Below are 17,168 nucleotides of genomic sequence, written 5' to 3' on the forward strand. Positions count from 1 at the left end.
TCGCAGCATCTCCGCTCTGCATGCATCTGGGAACTTACATAGGCTCGCCAGTCGCCGGAGGTCTGCCACGAAGTCTGGAACGCTTTGCCCTACTCACCGCCTGTGCATGTAAAACCGGTGTCTCGCCATGTGCATGCTGCTCGCCGGTTTAAAGTGTGCCCCGATCAACTTACTGAGCTCTTCAAAAGTTTAGTCTGCCGGCTTCTCTGGCGTTAGAAGGTCCTTCATCAGGGAGTACGTCCTGGATCCACAAACCATCAGGAGATGAGCCCTGCGTTTGTCGGCCGAATCCTGTCCCAACCATTCCTTGGTGACAAAACTTTGCTGTCGTCTCTCAATAAAATCGTCCCAATCATCACCAACACAGTACCTCTCATTTGTGCTGCTAGTGGCCATGCTCGTGTGGTTTAAATCCCATCCTCGTCGCCAATGATATGTCCTTACTATACAGTATAAATGCACACAATGCCCATACTTGAGAGAAGGTCACTCTGTGACCAGTAACCTTTATTAGCCAGCACTGAAGTGATGAAGGTGGGTGGAGCTTTCCCTTTTATACCTGAAAGTCCAGGTTAGGAGTCTCCCACAAGTTCACCACCTAGTGGTCAATGTTCTCACAGTGTACAACTTTGGTCAGTTTATACATGGGTTACAATGACAGTTGAATACATGACATGGACCACTTCCCATACCTCGGGAGCCTCTTGTCAACAAAGGCTGACATTGATGCGGAGATTCAACATCGCCTCCAGTGCGCCAGTGCAGCCTTTGGTCGCCTGAGAAAAAGAGTGTTCGAAAACCAGGCTCTTAAACCTACCATCAAGCTCATGGTCTACAGGGCTGTAATAATACCCACCCTCCTGTATGGATCAGAGGTATGGACGACTTACAGAAGACACATCAAGTCGCTGGAGATATATCACCAACAATGTTTCCGCAAGATCCTGCAAATCCTCTGGGAGGACAGACTTTTTTTTTAAATTCGTTGCCAATCTTTCTAATTCTTTGTCAGATCACAAACGCCAAAGGTCACCTTGCACCAGTCAAGGATCACTCTGCGCCAATGCTCTTAGCCAAAAGGCCTAGAGCCCAAGCACCGTTCCTGGAAGTACTGCAATACCAGGTTCGTGCCATGGAGGTGGATGGGTCAAGCCCCCCACCCACCTCCATGGAGGTGGATGGGTCAAACCACCCCACCCACCTCCTATTTCCAAAAATCATAGGAGAACCACCTTCCTGATCCAGGGAGAACCACTTTCTGGTCATGGTTACTCCCCTGTCAGGTCAGTTACGCATGATCTTAGCCAAAAGGCCGAGAAGCGAGGACAGACGCAGCAACATCAGTGTCCTCGCCCAGGCTAACATCCTCAGCATTGAAGCACTGACCACACGCAATCAACTTCGCTGGGCAGGCCACTTAGTTCGCATGCCAAAACGAGATTCCCTAAGCAATTGCTCTACGCGAAACTCCTTCATGGCAAACGAACTAAAGGTGGGCAGCGGAAACGTTACAAGGACACCCTCAAAGCCTCCCTGGTGAAGTGCGACATCACCACTGACACCTGGGAGACCCTGACCGAAGACCGCCCTAGGTGGAGGAAATGCATCCGGAAGGGCGTTGAACTCTTCGAATCTCAACGCTGCGAGTGTGAAAAGGTCAGGCACAGGCAGCGGAAGGAGTGTGCAGCAAATCAGTCCCACCCCCCACCTTTCCCCGTTGAATATCTGTCCCACCTGTGACAGGGTCTGTGGCTCTCGTGTTGGACTGTTCAGCCACAAAGAACTCACTTTAGGAGTGGAAGCAAGTCTTCCTCGATTCCGAGGGACTGCCTATGATGATGATAATGACATTTGCCCATATATTTAAAGTGCCATTATTCCTTACAATTCAAAAAGAAAGAAGTTTGAGGAGGAGCAGACCATTTGAAAAAGATGAGAACTGTAGAAACCTTAAGTTTGTGTAAGATAAATAGCCATCAGAAGTCAAAGGAACTCGACTCAGTTCAGAGGAGAGTGCAGCAGTTGTTGTGGCTTGTTAATTGCCGCAGAAGTTCTCAAACTGCTGCTCAAACCTCTTTTATTCCGAATTCTGAGGGAAAACCGCCCCTTTAAATAACCCAAGATTGAAGAATTATTCACAGAATTTGACTTGTCAAAATTTCCTTAACAAAGGTTGGATTTTTTTTAACTCCATCCAGACTCATTTGTTCAAAACTTTGGGGCCAAAGTTCAGTGGTTTGCGCCACCCGTTAGCACCGGAGAGGGCGGCTAACGGGCAACTAAGCACCAACTGACGCGGCGGCACGCTGTCCTCGCCTCCCGAAAACTTCAATGGAGGGATGGCAATGGCGCGGGATGGGGGCGGCGTGCAATGATCCCATGGTGCGGCAATGGCAAAATTGAATGGGACCGCCTGCTTTACCGGCAGGCGCTGTTCCCGACAGGTAAAGCAGGCGGTCCCACAAAGCATCGGGGCGAAATGGCTGCGGAGGACCAACTTTATTAATTTTAAATTACATTGCTTACCTGTTTGTACTGTTTGACTTACCTGTCTTGCTCTCTCTGCAGGTTTTGAGCTGGTCGACCTCACCTCCTCTTTAGGCACTAGGATGCCAGAATCCTAGCACCACAACTTCAGTAGGCCTCCCATGCTACGCCCCATTAGCTCCCTAAGAGTAGCGCGCAATGCTTCTCTTAGTGCTCCACTCCCCTCTTGGGGCACTAATAGTGAATATCCTGGTTGGAGGCGGTAAACATCGCCCGGCGATAACGAATTTCTACCCCTTTATGTTTAGAATGTTATTGCCCAACCTTCTGACTTCTGCTGACTCTTAATAACCCGGAGAATACATTCATACTTTTCAATTGACTAACTTTATCTCTGCAGGTTTCAGTTATACTTGCATTAGCATTGGTAACCATTTGGAAGGACCCTTTATGTATTGCTCCAGCATGACAAAAAGGACACGCTTGTACTGCCTGCCGTGAGGAAGGCTATTAATCACAAATTGACACAGTACATTCTATCGTTCAGGAAGTTTGCTCTCAGGATTTGCCATATACATCATCATCATCATCATAGGCAGTCCCTCAAAGCGAGGATGACTTGCTTCCACGGCAAAAAGGAATGAGTTCGCAGGTGTTTCAATGAAGATCCTAATATTCCAGATCTCGAACTACATCTTACAGATGGAAGATGCCTGTGCTTGGATTTTTTTAACGTGTGGTGGCTGTTGCACACCAACCACCACAAGGGCTTGACAGAGCCATGTCTTGGTCCAATGGCAAGGATTACCCAAGACGATTGGAGACCTGCTCTGCTGCACGGACCAAGCGCGCACACATATAGCAGTGTGGGCTGGCCCGTGCTGCCCCTGGGCCCTCACCTCTTCTGGGCCCCAGACTCGCGCCTCTCCTGGACCCCAGTCACTTCCTTCTACAAACTCTTGCCGCTCCTTCGCCCCTCCTGCTGTGCATGCCCCGCGCTGCAATCGGCGACCTGACTTCGCAGCTGTCGCCCTCCTGCAGTGGCATGCCGCCGCACGCTGCTCCCTCTGATGGCCCCGGCCTGCTGATGGTCTTGCAGGCCGAGACCGCGCCGATTTCCGGGCCGGGCTGTCGCACGTTGTTCCCTCTAATGCAGCCTTTTGTGACATATACATCAGTGCTGTGGCTTACACAGATAAAGGATGCTCTTTGTTTAGTATTTTAGAGCCCACACGGTTTGACTATTAGTTTCAGTGCCTCTTTTAGAGTTAGATTAATTTCAAACACAAACTTGTTAACGTAGGACAGCTTGTGTTGAAATTGTCTATGGAGGAAAGCTGACCAGAGCTTCTCCCACATCGGCCTCAACCAAGGCCTCCTGCCAGACAGAGGCTGCAGGGCTTTCTAGATAGGGGGGAAGTTAGGAGGGCAAATTATGTGTGGCATCTGTGTAGAGGTGGGGTAAGGTTACCTACCTGTTCTCTTGGTTGACAGAATGATGCATGGCATGGAAGGAAATATGGAACGGGTGAAAATTAAATTACAAAAACAACAAAGAGAAGAATCACTAAAAATAATTATGGCTAAAAATCGAAATTAGGGATTCCATCCCTAAATAGGTGACCATAAGAACATAAGAAAAAGCAGGAGTAGGCCATTCGGCCCCTCGAGCCTGCTCTGCCATTCAATATCATGGCTGATCTTCTACCTCAACTCCACTTTCCTGCACTATCCCCATATCCCTTGATTCCCTTAATATCCAAAAATCTATCGATCTCCGTCTTAAATATATTCAACGACTGAGCATCCACAGCCCTCTGGGGTAGAGAATTCCAAAGATTCACCACCCTCTGAGTGAAGAAATTTCTCCTCATCTCAGTCCTAAATGGCCGACCCCTTATTCTGGGACTGTGACCCCTGGTTCTAGACTCCCCAGCCCGGGGGAAACATCCTCCTTGCATCTACCCTGTCAAGCCCTGTAAGAATGTTGTATGTTTCAATTAGATCACCTCTCATTCTTCTAAACTCCAGAGAATATAGGCCTAGTCTACTCAATCTCTCCTCATAGGACAATCCCCCCATCCCAGGAATCAGTGAATGAGGGGGTGGCACCATTATTTCAAGGGTGGCCGTTATAATTTTTATTATTATGGAATAAATTATATTTAATATCACATGTTTGTGCTTTTAATGAAAAGACATAAACCTCATCAGAAAGGATATTAAAACAAAATTAATTGAATGATTTTACAAGTGTATGGGATTTGCTTTTCATTACTGTTATTTGAGATCAATTACAGAACCGTTTGCTGGAGGGAAATTCTGCCAATGTCATATCATCAATCAGAGCTCAGAAATGTCCATTCAAAGCGTGTGTTGTCAATGACCACGCAATTTAGGTAAATTAAAAGTTCCCAGTTCGTCATGTATTGTAGTTTACTTTGGGGATAAAAACATTCACCGGTTTAATTGCACACATTTTTCATAACTTTTATTTCTTTACTGGGCTGCATTCCAACAAAGATTTTTTCCAATTGCATGCTTTCATTTCCTAAAACTGGGAGCAGGAGCCAATTTTTAAATTAAATCTGCCTTGTTAATATTTATAAATGACCCATCAAGACTTATTTTCAAAGTTAAATCCTTATTGTGCCAATATGGTTACAAAAATTTCATAACCAGCTTTTGTAGTTTTAAGCATTTGCTAATGCCATTCCTTGGCTCTACATTAACCTCTGAAATTTTCATTTAGTAAGTATTTCCCAGACGTGATGAGTTTTTTTTATTGCAATAATAAAGTGACGTGCCACTGCAATGCAGATAAAAGTGAGGTAGATTTGTGTATCGGCTTACTCTTAATTTAAAGCAAGAAACAATGCAAGTGGACTCTTGATGCAGCATGGCACAGCAGCGAACTGATTTGTTTTTATCTGACTCTGAAGTTTGCTTCATTTTTCTTCCCATTCCCTGGTCTCCACAGGCCATGAGTTAACTATTACTAAGATATGCTACCAGTCGTCTGCCTAAGGCGCTCCCTTCAGTTTAGTATCCCACCCTCCCTGGGAACATAAGGTTAAACTCTGAATGGTTATTTCCAGAGCAACCAATCTGCGATTGTGAATTCAGCAATGGGTGAGGGGCTGCCAGTGCATGCACAAGATGGACTATTTAGCTCAGGATTTTCCCATGCTAACACCCGAGAGGTGTACAACGCCTCCCTTAGCATTGCGCCCCAGACTCAGGGCCCAGCTGCCTAATGTTACTGACTGAGGCGCAAACTATTCCCGGGCACAAACTTTACCGCCCCGCCGCCATTACCGCCCCTCCGCCATTACCGTCGAAAATCCAGCCCAATCCTGTTATGTTGCTCTGACGCCAGCCTGGCAGCAGGTGTGGAGGTCTGGGAATAGGGTTGCATGCCTCACGGCTTCAGTAGGGACATGACCAGAGCACATGGAGGGGGACGTTTTAAAAAAAAAAAAATACAGGGATTCATATTTTCATCCTTTCCTAAAAAAGAAAAGCAGTGGAAATAAATAAGACATTATGTGAATATTGAATGTATACTATAAATAACAGTTTGCGCAATGTCTAAAAGTATTTTATGACTTTTATTATATGTGGTCCAAGGGTAAAACATCTATCCACAGTGCTACATAAGAATCCATAATTTAACAGAGATTACAGTACATTCTAACGCTTTGAAGCATGGGTTCTCCTTCAGAACTAACTACAAATATAGAATAATGGGTAGCTGTGAGAAAGTAAAGGCTGTAATCCAATTCAGATACTTTATACCATTGTATACAAGGCTCTGATCTAATCTCATGGGTTCAGATGTCAACACCAGACCACAAGAGTACAGTTTGAGCATTGTAAAAGTGTCCCATTTCTGAGATTATATTGCAGTTTTGAACTCGCAGGTTGATTTTATTGCCCCATTGACTTTTTGCTTTTTGTGGAGTTAAAAAGATATGGAGGCAGAATTGGCAGGAAAGGTTGAAGCATGCCAAAATAACTGAGTTAAAGACAAGCAGAAGAGAGGAACATATTTGTGATAAAATAAATGGAGAAGGGGAAAAGAAGATGAGGAGCACAATGGGGGAGTGAGGGTTGAGGTAAGAGAGGGCACAATGGAAAGAGTGAATCTAGGTAAGAGGGGGACAGGATTGAAGTAAGAATCACATAGAATGAGGAAAAAGATTTGAGGCGAGAATGTCCAAGTGTGTTGAGAGGGAAGAAAGAGAATGGAGAGAACGATATTGTATACTTCACTGGCCAACGCAGAATGCTCAGTGCCCTCGGATTTAATCGCTCTATATGCTATTTTAACACCGGTGTTAACTCAATTTTAAATAGATTAATGTCCATATTTAAAAATACACAGAGGGGTTTAGTTAAGCATTCATATAGGAACAGCACTGGTTAGAAAATACACTCGGGACAGAACGCTCAGAGTCTACTCCTCTGCCCTGTGACATGGTTCATGCTTGTACTTTTGTTGATTAGATCATTGCACACAATTATAATGGAAGATCACGTTTCTTATTTGTTTTTGGAATTTGGCAACACTGGCAAGGCTGCATTTAACGTCCTTGCCAAGTTACCCTGAGCAGGTGGCAGTAACTGCTGCTTCCTATTGGCATTGATTGTTTTTACAACTGAGTGGCTTGATTCAGGGAATATTAAGTCAATTATGTGCTGGAGACTAGAGTCACATGTATGCCAGACTTAGTATGTTTCTTTTTCTCTTTTTTTATTCATTCTTGGGATATGGGCGTCGCTAGCAAGACCAGTATTTGTTGCCCTTCAGAAGGTGGTGGAGAGCTACCTTCTTGAACCGCTGCAGTCCGTGTGGTGAAGATGCTCCCACAGTGCTGTTAGGCAGGGAGTTCCAGGATTTTGACCCAGTGACGATGAAGGAATGGCGATATATGTCCAAGTCGGGATGGTGTGTGACTTGGAGGGGAACTTGGAGGTGCTGGTGTTCCCATGCACCTGCCTGCCCTTGTCCTTGTAGTTGCTAGAGGTTGTAGGTTTGGGAGGTGCTGTCGAAGAAACTTTGGCGTGTTGTTGTAGTACATCTTGCAGCTAGTGCACACTGCAGCCACGGTGCGCCGGCTGGTGACTGCGGAAGTGGATGTTTAAGTAGTGGATGGGCTGCCAATGTGATGTCTACCGTGTGACAATGGTAGCCACCGGACATTTCCTCTGGGCTTCTCCCACACTGCTGCCTGAAGTTTGTCGGAGGATTGGCCGAAAATCCTGTTTATGCTTGTAAACGGGGTTTCTGCCAAAACTATGAGACGGAGTGGGATAACCTCCAAGGAAATTCCAGGCTAATGTTTTTTGATAGAAAAACATCGATGGATAATATTTATATTGAAAAAAATGCCCGCTTTATCTTAGAGTGGATTCTGCAGAAGCCAGATCTACTTTAAAACATCTCGGCCATACCTTGTGGGACAGGTGTATTCTTTGGTAGTTACAGTGTATATCTTTCTAAATACTGAATTTGCACAGCATAGAATACACCACAAACATTAGGTGGCTCATACTGCAAGAACACTATCAGAACAATTGGTCCAAGTGATTCATATAAATTTCAACTTCAAAAGTCCAAAATTAGCACGATAATGGAGCATATTGATTAGTTTACCTGGCTGCACTTTTACACTGCTGGCATCTTGGGGTGTTGTGATGAACTATGAGTTCCAGCCTGGACTACTTTGTGGGTACAGTCTGCCACACCCTGCATGCAGGGGAAACCTGCAATGGCATAACCCATTGCTGTATGGTCAACTGTTTCTCTACACTTTTAGAAAAATAAATTAACCTTTAACAGTCTGATACAGTACAGCTGCCACCTACTATAAATGGAGTAGTAAATCCAGTCGTCTTGGTTAATCCTTGCCACTGGATCAAGACCTGGCTCTGTCAAGCTCGTGTGGTGGCTGGTGTGCAATGGCCACCACACGTTAAAAAAATCCACGCATAGGCATCTTCCACCCTTCAACATGTAGTTCTGGACCTGGAATATCAGGTCCTTCATTGAAACACCTGTGAACTCATCCCTTTTTGGTGGAAGCAAGTCATCCTTGATATGAGGGACCGCCTAAGAAGAAGAAGGAGGTATGTATGATGCCTTGGGATAAAGCTTTTATGGTGATAGTACCTGTATCATTGTTTATAAAGTTATAATCATCACACTGGGGTAGAGGAGCAAAAAGATCTGGGGGTACAGATACACAACCCAGTAAAAGAATGACACAGGCTACTAAGGCCATTATTAGCCTCCTTACACATATAAGCAGGAAGACACATGCTTTCAAATACACATATCCACACAAACTCTCTTATTAACAATACATTCTTCAGAATAAAAAGACCATTGTTGTGATGTCTTTTACACAGGCCTTTGATATGTCCTTTCAGCAACCCATTAATCACCCTACTGCTGGGAGGCTAAATTACTGGTGTTGTATTGTGAAAGGTTTATGGTTAATGCTGTTTATCTTCCTTTGCTGGAGTAAAGCTCTAACATGGTTCTTTATCGGTGTGTAGCTGTAGGAAGTAGTACTGGAATGATTTGTTTTTGCTCAATTAGGTGGATTAATCAGTATGTTAACTTTCTAATATATCACATAAAGCTGCTAAATGATGCACACAACACGGAGTAATGAATCAGCAGAATCTCTAATTACAAGCTTTGTAGGATGGATTCGCTGTGCTTTCATGATGATAGTATCATTGTTTATAAAGTTATCTTGCACTTGGGTAGAGGAGCAAAGGGAACTGGGAGCACAGATACACAAATCACTAAAAGTAGTGACACAGGTTAATATGCCCATGAAAAACACCAAGCACTGGGGTTCATTTCTGGAGAAAATAAAGAAAGACTTCGACTTATGTAGTGCCTTTCACGACCACCGGACATCTCCAAGCACTTTATAGCCAATGATGCACTTTTGAAGTGTAGTCACTGTTGTAATGTGGGAAACACAGCAGCCAACTTGCACACAGCAAACTCCCACAAACAGCAATGTGATAATGACCACATAATCTGTTTTTGGTATGTTGATTGAAGGATAAATATTGGCCAGGACACGAGGGATAACTCCCCTGCTCTTCTTCGAAATAGTGCCATGGGATCTTTTACATCCACCTGAGAGGGCAGACGGGGCCTCGGTTTAATGTCTCAACCGAAAGACGGCACCTCTGACAGTGCAGCGCTCCCTCAGTACTGCCCCTCCGACAGTGCAGCGCTCCCTCAGTACTGCTCGTCCGACAGTGCAGCACTCCCTCAGTACTGCCCGTCCGACAGTGCAGCACTCCCTCAGTACTGCCCCTCCGACTGTGCGACACTCCCTCAGCACTGCACTGGAGTGTCAGCCTAGAATTATGTGCTTAAGTCTCTGGAGTGGGACTTGAACTCACAACCTTCTGACTCGGGAGTGTGCTACCCACTGAGCCACAGCTGACACATAGAGGGATAGAACTGAAAAGCAGAGAAGTTATGTTAAACTTGTATTGAATCTTGGTTAGAGAATACTTGGAATACTGTGCGCACTTCTGGTCTCCATATTATAAAAAGGATATAGAGGCACTGGAAAGAGGGTGCAAACAAGATTCGCAAGGAAGATACCAGATCTGAGGATATACTTAGGAAATGTTGATCAGGCTGGGGCTCTTTTCTCTAGAGAAGAGAAGGCTGAGGTATGACCTGATATAGCTCTTTAAGATTATAAAAGGATTCGATAGGGTAGACAGAAAAGATGTTTCCATTTGTAGGGGAGTCCTAAATTATAAGATATACGAACTAAATTTAAGATAGTTACCAATAGGCGATAGGCGGCATTGTAGGCAGTGTAGATGAAAGCGTAAAATTACAAAAGGATACTGATGGATTAAGTGAATAGGCAAAACTGGCAAATGGATTTCAATATAAGCAAATATGAAGTTGTTTACTTTGGAGGATGTAACGAAAAAGGTGGATAAAGGGGAACCAGTGGATGTGGTGTATTTGGACTTCCACAAGGCATTTGACAAAGTGCCACATAAAAGTTTACTGCACAAGATAAAAGTTCAAAGGGTTGGGAGTAATATATTAGCATGGATAGAGGATTGGCTAACTAACAGAGAACAGAGAGTTGGGATAAATGGTTCTTTTTCGGGTTGGCAATCAGTAACCAGTGGGGTGCATCAGGGATCAGTGCTGGGACCCCAACTATTTACAATCTATATTAACAACTTGGAGGAAGGGACTGAATGTAACGTAGCCAAGTTTTCTGACGATACAAAGATGGGAGGAAAAGCAATGTGTGAGGAGGACACAAAAAATCTGCAAAAGGACATAGACAGGCTAAGTGAGTGGGCAAAAATTTGGCAGATGGAGTATAATGTCGGAAAGAGTGAGGTCATGCACTTTGGCAGAAAAAATTAAAGAGCAAGTTATTATTTAAATGGAGAAAGATTGCAAAGTGCCACAGTACAGCGGGACCTGGGGGTATTTGTGCATGAAACACAAAAGGATAGTATACAGGTACAGCAAGTGATCAGGAAGGCCAATGGTATCTTGGCCTTTATTGCAAAGGGGATGGAGTATAAAAGCAAGGAAGTCTTGCTACAAGGTATTGGTGAGGCCACACCTGGAATACTGCGTGCAGTTTTGGTTTCCATATTTACGAAAGGATATACTTTGGAGGCAGTTCAGAGAAGGTTCACTAGGTTGATTCCGGGGATGAGGGGGTTGACTTATGAGGAAAGGTTGAGTAGGTTGGGCCTTTACCCATTGGAATTCAGAAGAATGAGAGGTGATCTTATCGAAACGTATGAGATTATGAGGGGGCCTGACAAGGTGGATGCAGAGAGGATATTTCCACTGATGGAGACTAGACCTAGAGGGCACAATCTTAGAATAAGGGGCCACCCATTTAAAACAGAGATGAGAAATTTCTTCTCCCAGAAGTTGTAAATCTGTGGAATTCGCTGCCTCAGAGAGCTGTGGATGCTGGGACATTGAATAATTTTAAGACAGAAATAGACAGTTTCTTAAACGATAAGTGAATAAGGGGTTATGGGGAGCGGGCGGGGAAGTGGAGCTGAGTCCATGATCAGATCAGCCATGATCTTATTGAATGGCGGAGCAGGATCGAGGGCCCGTATGGCTTACTCGTGTTCCTATTTCTTATGTTCTTATGACCTAAAAAGGATAGAATAGGGTACTTTCTAAATGGTGAAAAGCTAAAAGCAGTGGATGTCCAAGAGACTTGGGGTCCAGGTACATAGATCATTAAAATGTCATGAACAGGTACAGAAAGTAATCAAGAAGGCTAATAGAATGTTGGCCTTTATATCTAGAGGACTAGAATACAAGGGGTAGAAATTATGCTGCAGCTGTACAAACCCCTGGTTAGCCCACACCTGGACTACTGTGAGTAGTTCTGGGTACCACGCCTTAGGAAGGATATATTGGACTTGGAGGGAGTGCAGCGTAGGTTTAACCGGAATGATTCCTGGACTTCAAGGGTTAAGTTACGAGGAGAGATTACACAAATTAGGGCTGTATTGTTTATGATTTTAGAAGTTTAAGGGGTGATCTGATCGAAGTTTTCAAGATATTAAGGGAAACAGATAGGGTAGATAGAGAGAAAATATTTCCACTGATTGGGGATTCTAGGACTAGGGGGCATAGTCTAAAAATTAGAGCCAGACCTTTCAGGAGTGAAAATAGGAAACACTTCTACACACAAAGGGTGGTAGAAGTTTGGAACTCTCTACCGCAAATGGTAATTGATACTAGATCAATTGTTAATTTTAAATTGGAGATTGATAGCTTTTTGTTAACCAAAGCTATTAAGGGATATGGGGCAAAGGCGGGTATACGGATTTAGTTTGCAGATCAGCCGTGATCTCATTGAATGGCCTCCTCCTGTTCCTATGTTCTTATGTTCCAAAAAATCCAATAGGGAATTTAGAAGAAACGTCTTTATCCACAGAGTGGTAAAAATGTGGAACTTGCTACCACAAGGAGTAGATGAGGCAAATTGTATCGATGCATTTAAAGGGAAGCTTGATAAACACATGAGGGAGAGAGGAATAGAAGGATATGCTGATAGGGTGAGATGAAGTAGGGTGGGAGGAGGCTCGTGTGAAGCATAAACACTGGCATGGACCAGTTGGGTTGAATGGCCTGTTTCTGTGATGTAGACTCAATGGGCCTGAAATTCACCATCCCCAAAGGGATGGCTACCACGGAGTTTGGGCGGTCAATCGAAAAAATCGCAGTCAGGTACTTTTCCCTCCCCGAGCCATATTCAGCTCGGGGAGAATTTGAGCAGTGTGCACTTCCGCCGGAAACAGCACGGTGAAGGGATAATCCCCTGTCCACTTGGCTGCTCACTCCTCTGCAGAACTCCAGGACAGCACCAGAGCATGCATACAATGACGCTCATTGTGCCACCAGGTGCATCATTGAGCAGTGCATAGGCATCCTTAAGCAGAGATTCCGCTGCCTGGACCGCTCTGGTGGCACCTTGCAGTACTCTCCTCAACGGGTCTCCATAATCGGCATGATCTGCTGCATGCTGCACAACTTGGCCATCATGAGGGGACAGTCGCTGGAGGTCGAGCCAGCAGTACCACCTGAGGAGGATGAGGAGGCGCACGAGGAGGAGGAGGATCCTCGTCGCCCCAGAGCTAGGAGGCGTCGACCCCTCGCCACTCTGGAAGGGCCAGGTGCAGACTGGCCAGCGCTTTCCTGGGAGGATGCGTCCTCACATATACGGAGGTGCCTGACGCCTCCCCTGCAATCTTCCTCCATGCATTATGCACTGCCTGTCTGCCAGGTCTCACCACATCAGGAAACAGTATTCTTCTGTCCTCCACACCGTCCATCAGTGTCTTCAGCTCTGTATCAGTGACCCTGTTGTCTCTCCTTGCACCTCTTACACACGCCATCCTTCCAACCTCCTTCCCCCCCCCTTAGAGCCTTGCTGCAAATACTGGTCATTAAAAAGGCCGGGAGCAACTGGCTCATTAGAAACCCTTATCTGCATGCTGAATTTCTCAAAGTAAGACAGTCACACCGCTGAAAAATTCACTTTTGGAAGGGTTCATTAGCGCTGGAACCCATTTGTTCACTTTTGGAGCTGAATATGGGGTGACCCAGGCGGTCTCAAATTTTACCGCTAATGGCTAGAAAAAGGTGGGGGGAGCACCAGCTTTCCAGCAGTACTGAATTTCGGGCCCAATATGTGACTCATTAGGGCAGAAAATCCATGGGGTTGCAGGATGGAGAGGGGTAAATCTTGGCATGCACTCGCTCGGGAGCTCACATCCGAACCCACTGATATTCAGCCCCATTCATTTTTTTTATAACCCCTCACTTTTCTCCCTTAAAACATCTTTGCTTATTTTAATGCACACACTATTAGCCTACACCACATGCCAGGCAGGTTTTATGTTTACTATGGTCAGTAGTCCTAGAATGGCACAGGTGAAAGAGTGCGCGAAAAGAGACGGTGGTCACTCTCGCTGAGACTCCACCCATTGTGTGCCATGTATGATCTTCTGGCAGGCCTTATGTGAAATGTAGGAGAGCTTATTTTCAAGATAATGTATTTTATTGAAGGAAGGTGTGATTATCTGTCTGCTTATGTTGGGATTGCGATGCGCCGATCTGGAGTGGCCCAAGGGAAGCTTCTTGTGTGTGCAGATGATATTTTTTCCCAGTTTTTTTTCATTGCAATTTCCCAGTGCCTTTTGTTTATGTTGTGTATTATTTCCGAAAATAGTTTCATTCTGTTTTTCTTTTATTTTGAGATATCATTTTGGTCAGATCAGTAAAGAATGTGGTGACTAGCCCGACCAGATTACTGCCCAAACAGTGAAGATAAAAATTTACCAGAAGTAACCAAATATCTCTGCACATTTTCATCTCCTTTCCCACTAACAGCAAAAAGAGCACGATATGCTGCGCAATTTCACTGCACTGCTGCAGTTCCCAAGTGGCCCACAGATTTCTTTTCCTCCTCTGTGTTATGTGTGGGAGAACTCCACGAGGTTGAGTACTGTGAGTTGAACTTAGTGTGACCTTAGTCGTCTTTATTACAATTCCAGAGTGCCTAAACAACATGGCAGCCAACCTTTTATACTGGCCCTGCACATATGTGTAGGTGACCATTAGGACTCCAACAGTCGTGCCCTCTGGTGGCAAGTATTACATAATTACATACATAACATCACTCCTCCCCAAAGTCTTCAGTACAAGTTATTTACAAGTTGAGGCGATCTGGAGCCCTTCGCTCCCTGGTTGATCGTCTAAGTTCAAACCCTGGCATGTGTGAGTTGGCCGGACCATTGCTGCACTGCAGCGCGGCTGCTCTGACCGGACTGTCAGGAACGATGAGTTCATCCTCGTGATTGACAGCGAGGTCGATTGCTGGTTGGGTGTGTGTTGGTGGATCGTCGATGGTGATGTCCTCTTCAAGTCGTTCCTGGTTCAGTAAATCGCAATTTGGTCTGATCTAAATGCTTTCTGCACGTTTGGCCATTTAACGGTTTGTTGATAAACACCCTATTCCCTTTCTTGGTCAAAAGAGTGCCAGCAACCCACTTGGGACCATGACCGTAATTCAGGACAAACACAGGGTCGTTAACATCAATGTCACGTGAAACAGCCGCGCGATCGTGGTACACGTTCTGCCGGTGTCGCCGGGTTTCCACGTGATCATTAAGATCCGGGTGGACTGGGGGGAGCCTGGTTTTGAGGGCTCTCTTCATCAACTATTCTGTCGGCGGAACCCCGGTGAGCGAGTGGGGTTGTATCCGGTAACTGAGCAGAATGCGAGACAAGCGGGTCTGCAGGGAGCCGTCCATCACATGTTTTATGCTCTGCTTGATTGTTTGGACTGCCCGCTCCACTTGACCGTTAGACGCAGGCTTAAATGGAGCAGACCTGACATGCTTGATGCCATTGCGGGTCATAAACTCTTGAATTCCGAGCTGGTGAAACACGGTCCTTTGTCGCTGACAAGGACATCGGGCAAGCCATGGGTGGCGATCATGGCCCGGAGGCTTTCAATGGTGGCTGTGGATGTGCTGGATGACATGATTGCGCATTCAATCCATTTGGAGTAAGCGTCCACTGCTACTAAAAACATCTTTCCTAGAAAGAGGCCGGCAAAATCTACGTGGATCCTGGACCACGGTTTGGAGGGCCATGACTCAGTGGAGCCTCCCTTGGTGCATTGCTCAGTTGCGAGCAAGTGTTGCATTGATGCACGCATGACTCCAAGTCCGAGTCAATGCCGGGCCACCAAACATGCGACCTGGCAATTGTCTTCATCATGGCAATGCCTGGGTGGGTACTGTGTAGGTCGTGTATAAACGTTTCCCTGCCTTGTTTTGGCAAAACCACACGATTACCCCACAAGAGACAATCCGACTGGATGGACATTTCATCTTTGTGTCGGTGAAACGGCTTAATTTCATCTTGCATTTCCCTGGGAACGGCCGACCAGTTCCCATTTAGGACGCAACTCTTTACTGATAATAGCACAGGATCCTGGCTGGTCCAGGTATTGATCTGGCGAGCTGTGACGGGTGACCCTTCGCTCTCAAAAGCATCCATGACCAGTAGCAAGAATGCGGGCTGCGGCATTTCAACCCCAGTGGTGCGTAATGGTAGCCGGCTGAGAGCATCGGCACAGTTTTCAGTGCCTGGTCTGTGGCGGATAACATAGTCATAAGCGGATAATGTGCTGGGGCCCCAGCTGTTTACACTGTACATTAATGATTTAGATGAGGGGATTAAATGTAGTATCTCCAAATTTGCGGATGACACTAAGTTGGGTGGCAGTGTGAGCTGCGAGGAGGATGCTGTGAGGCTGCAGAGCGACTTGGATAGGTTAGGTGAGTGGGCAAATGCATGGCAGATGAAGTATAATGTGGATAAATGTGAGGTTATCCACTTTGGTGGTAAAAACAGAGAGACAGACTATTATCTGAATGGTGACAGATTAGGAAAAGGGGAGGTGCAAAGAGACCTGGGTGTCGTGGTACATCAGTCATTGAAGGTTGGCATGCAGGTGCAGCAGGCGGTTAAGAAAGCAAATGGCATGTTGGCCTTCATAGCAAGGGGATTTGAGTACAGGGGCAGGGAGGTGTTGCTACAGTTGTACAGGGCATTGGTGAGGCCACACCTGGAGTATTGTGTACAGTTTTGGTCTCCTAACCTGAGGAAGGACATTCTTGCTATTGAGGGAGTGCAGCGAAGGTTCACCAGACTGATTCCCGGGATGGCGGGACTGACCTATCAAGAAAGACTGGATCAACTGGGCTTGTATTCACTGGAGTTCAGAAGAATGAGAGGGGACCTCATAGAAACATTTAAAATTCTGACGGGGTTAGACAGGTTAGATGCAGGAAGAATGTTCCCAATGTTGGGGAAGTCCAGAACCAGAGGTCACAGTCTAAGGATAAGGGGTAAGCCATTTAGGACCGAGATGCGGAGGAACTTCTTCACCCAGAGAGTGGTGAACCTGTGGAATTCTCTACCACAGAAAGTTGTTGAGGCCAATTCACTAAATATATTCAAAAAGGAGTTAGATGAGGTCCTTACTACTAGGGGGATCAAGGGGTATGGCGAGAAAGCAGGAATGGGGTACTGAAGTTGAATG

General features: G+C 45.6%; 1 protein-coding gene and 1 pseudogene across 1 annotated transcript in view; one reads left to right on the forward strand and one right to left on the reverse strand.

The window, feature by feature from the left end:
• The window catches only part of megf11 (multiple EGF-like-domains 11), a 341,293-nt gene that overhangs the window by 62,388 nt on the left and 261,737 nt on the right, over nucleotides 1-17,168 (forward strand). The gene's annotated exons all lie outside the window — the stretch shown is intronic.
• On the reverse strand, nucleotides 1,087-1,324 carry LOC139228355 (U2 spliceosomal RNA; annotated as a pseudogene).

This window comes from Pristiophorus japonicus, chromosome 17 (genome assembly GCF_044704955.1).
Source record: "Pristiophorus japonicus isolate sPriJap1 chromosome 17, sPriJap1.hap1, whole genome shotgun sequence".
Lineage (NCBI taxonomy): Eukaryota > Metazoa > Chordata > Chondrichthyes > Pristiophoridae > Pristiophorus > Pristiophorus japonicus.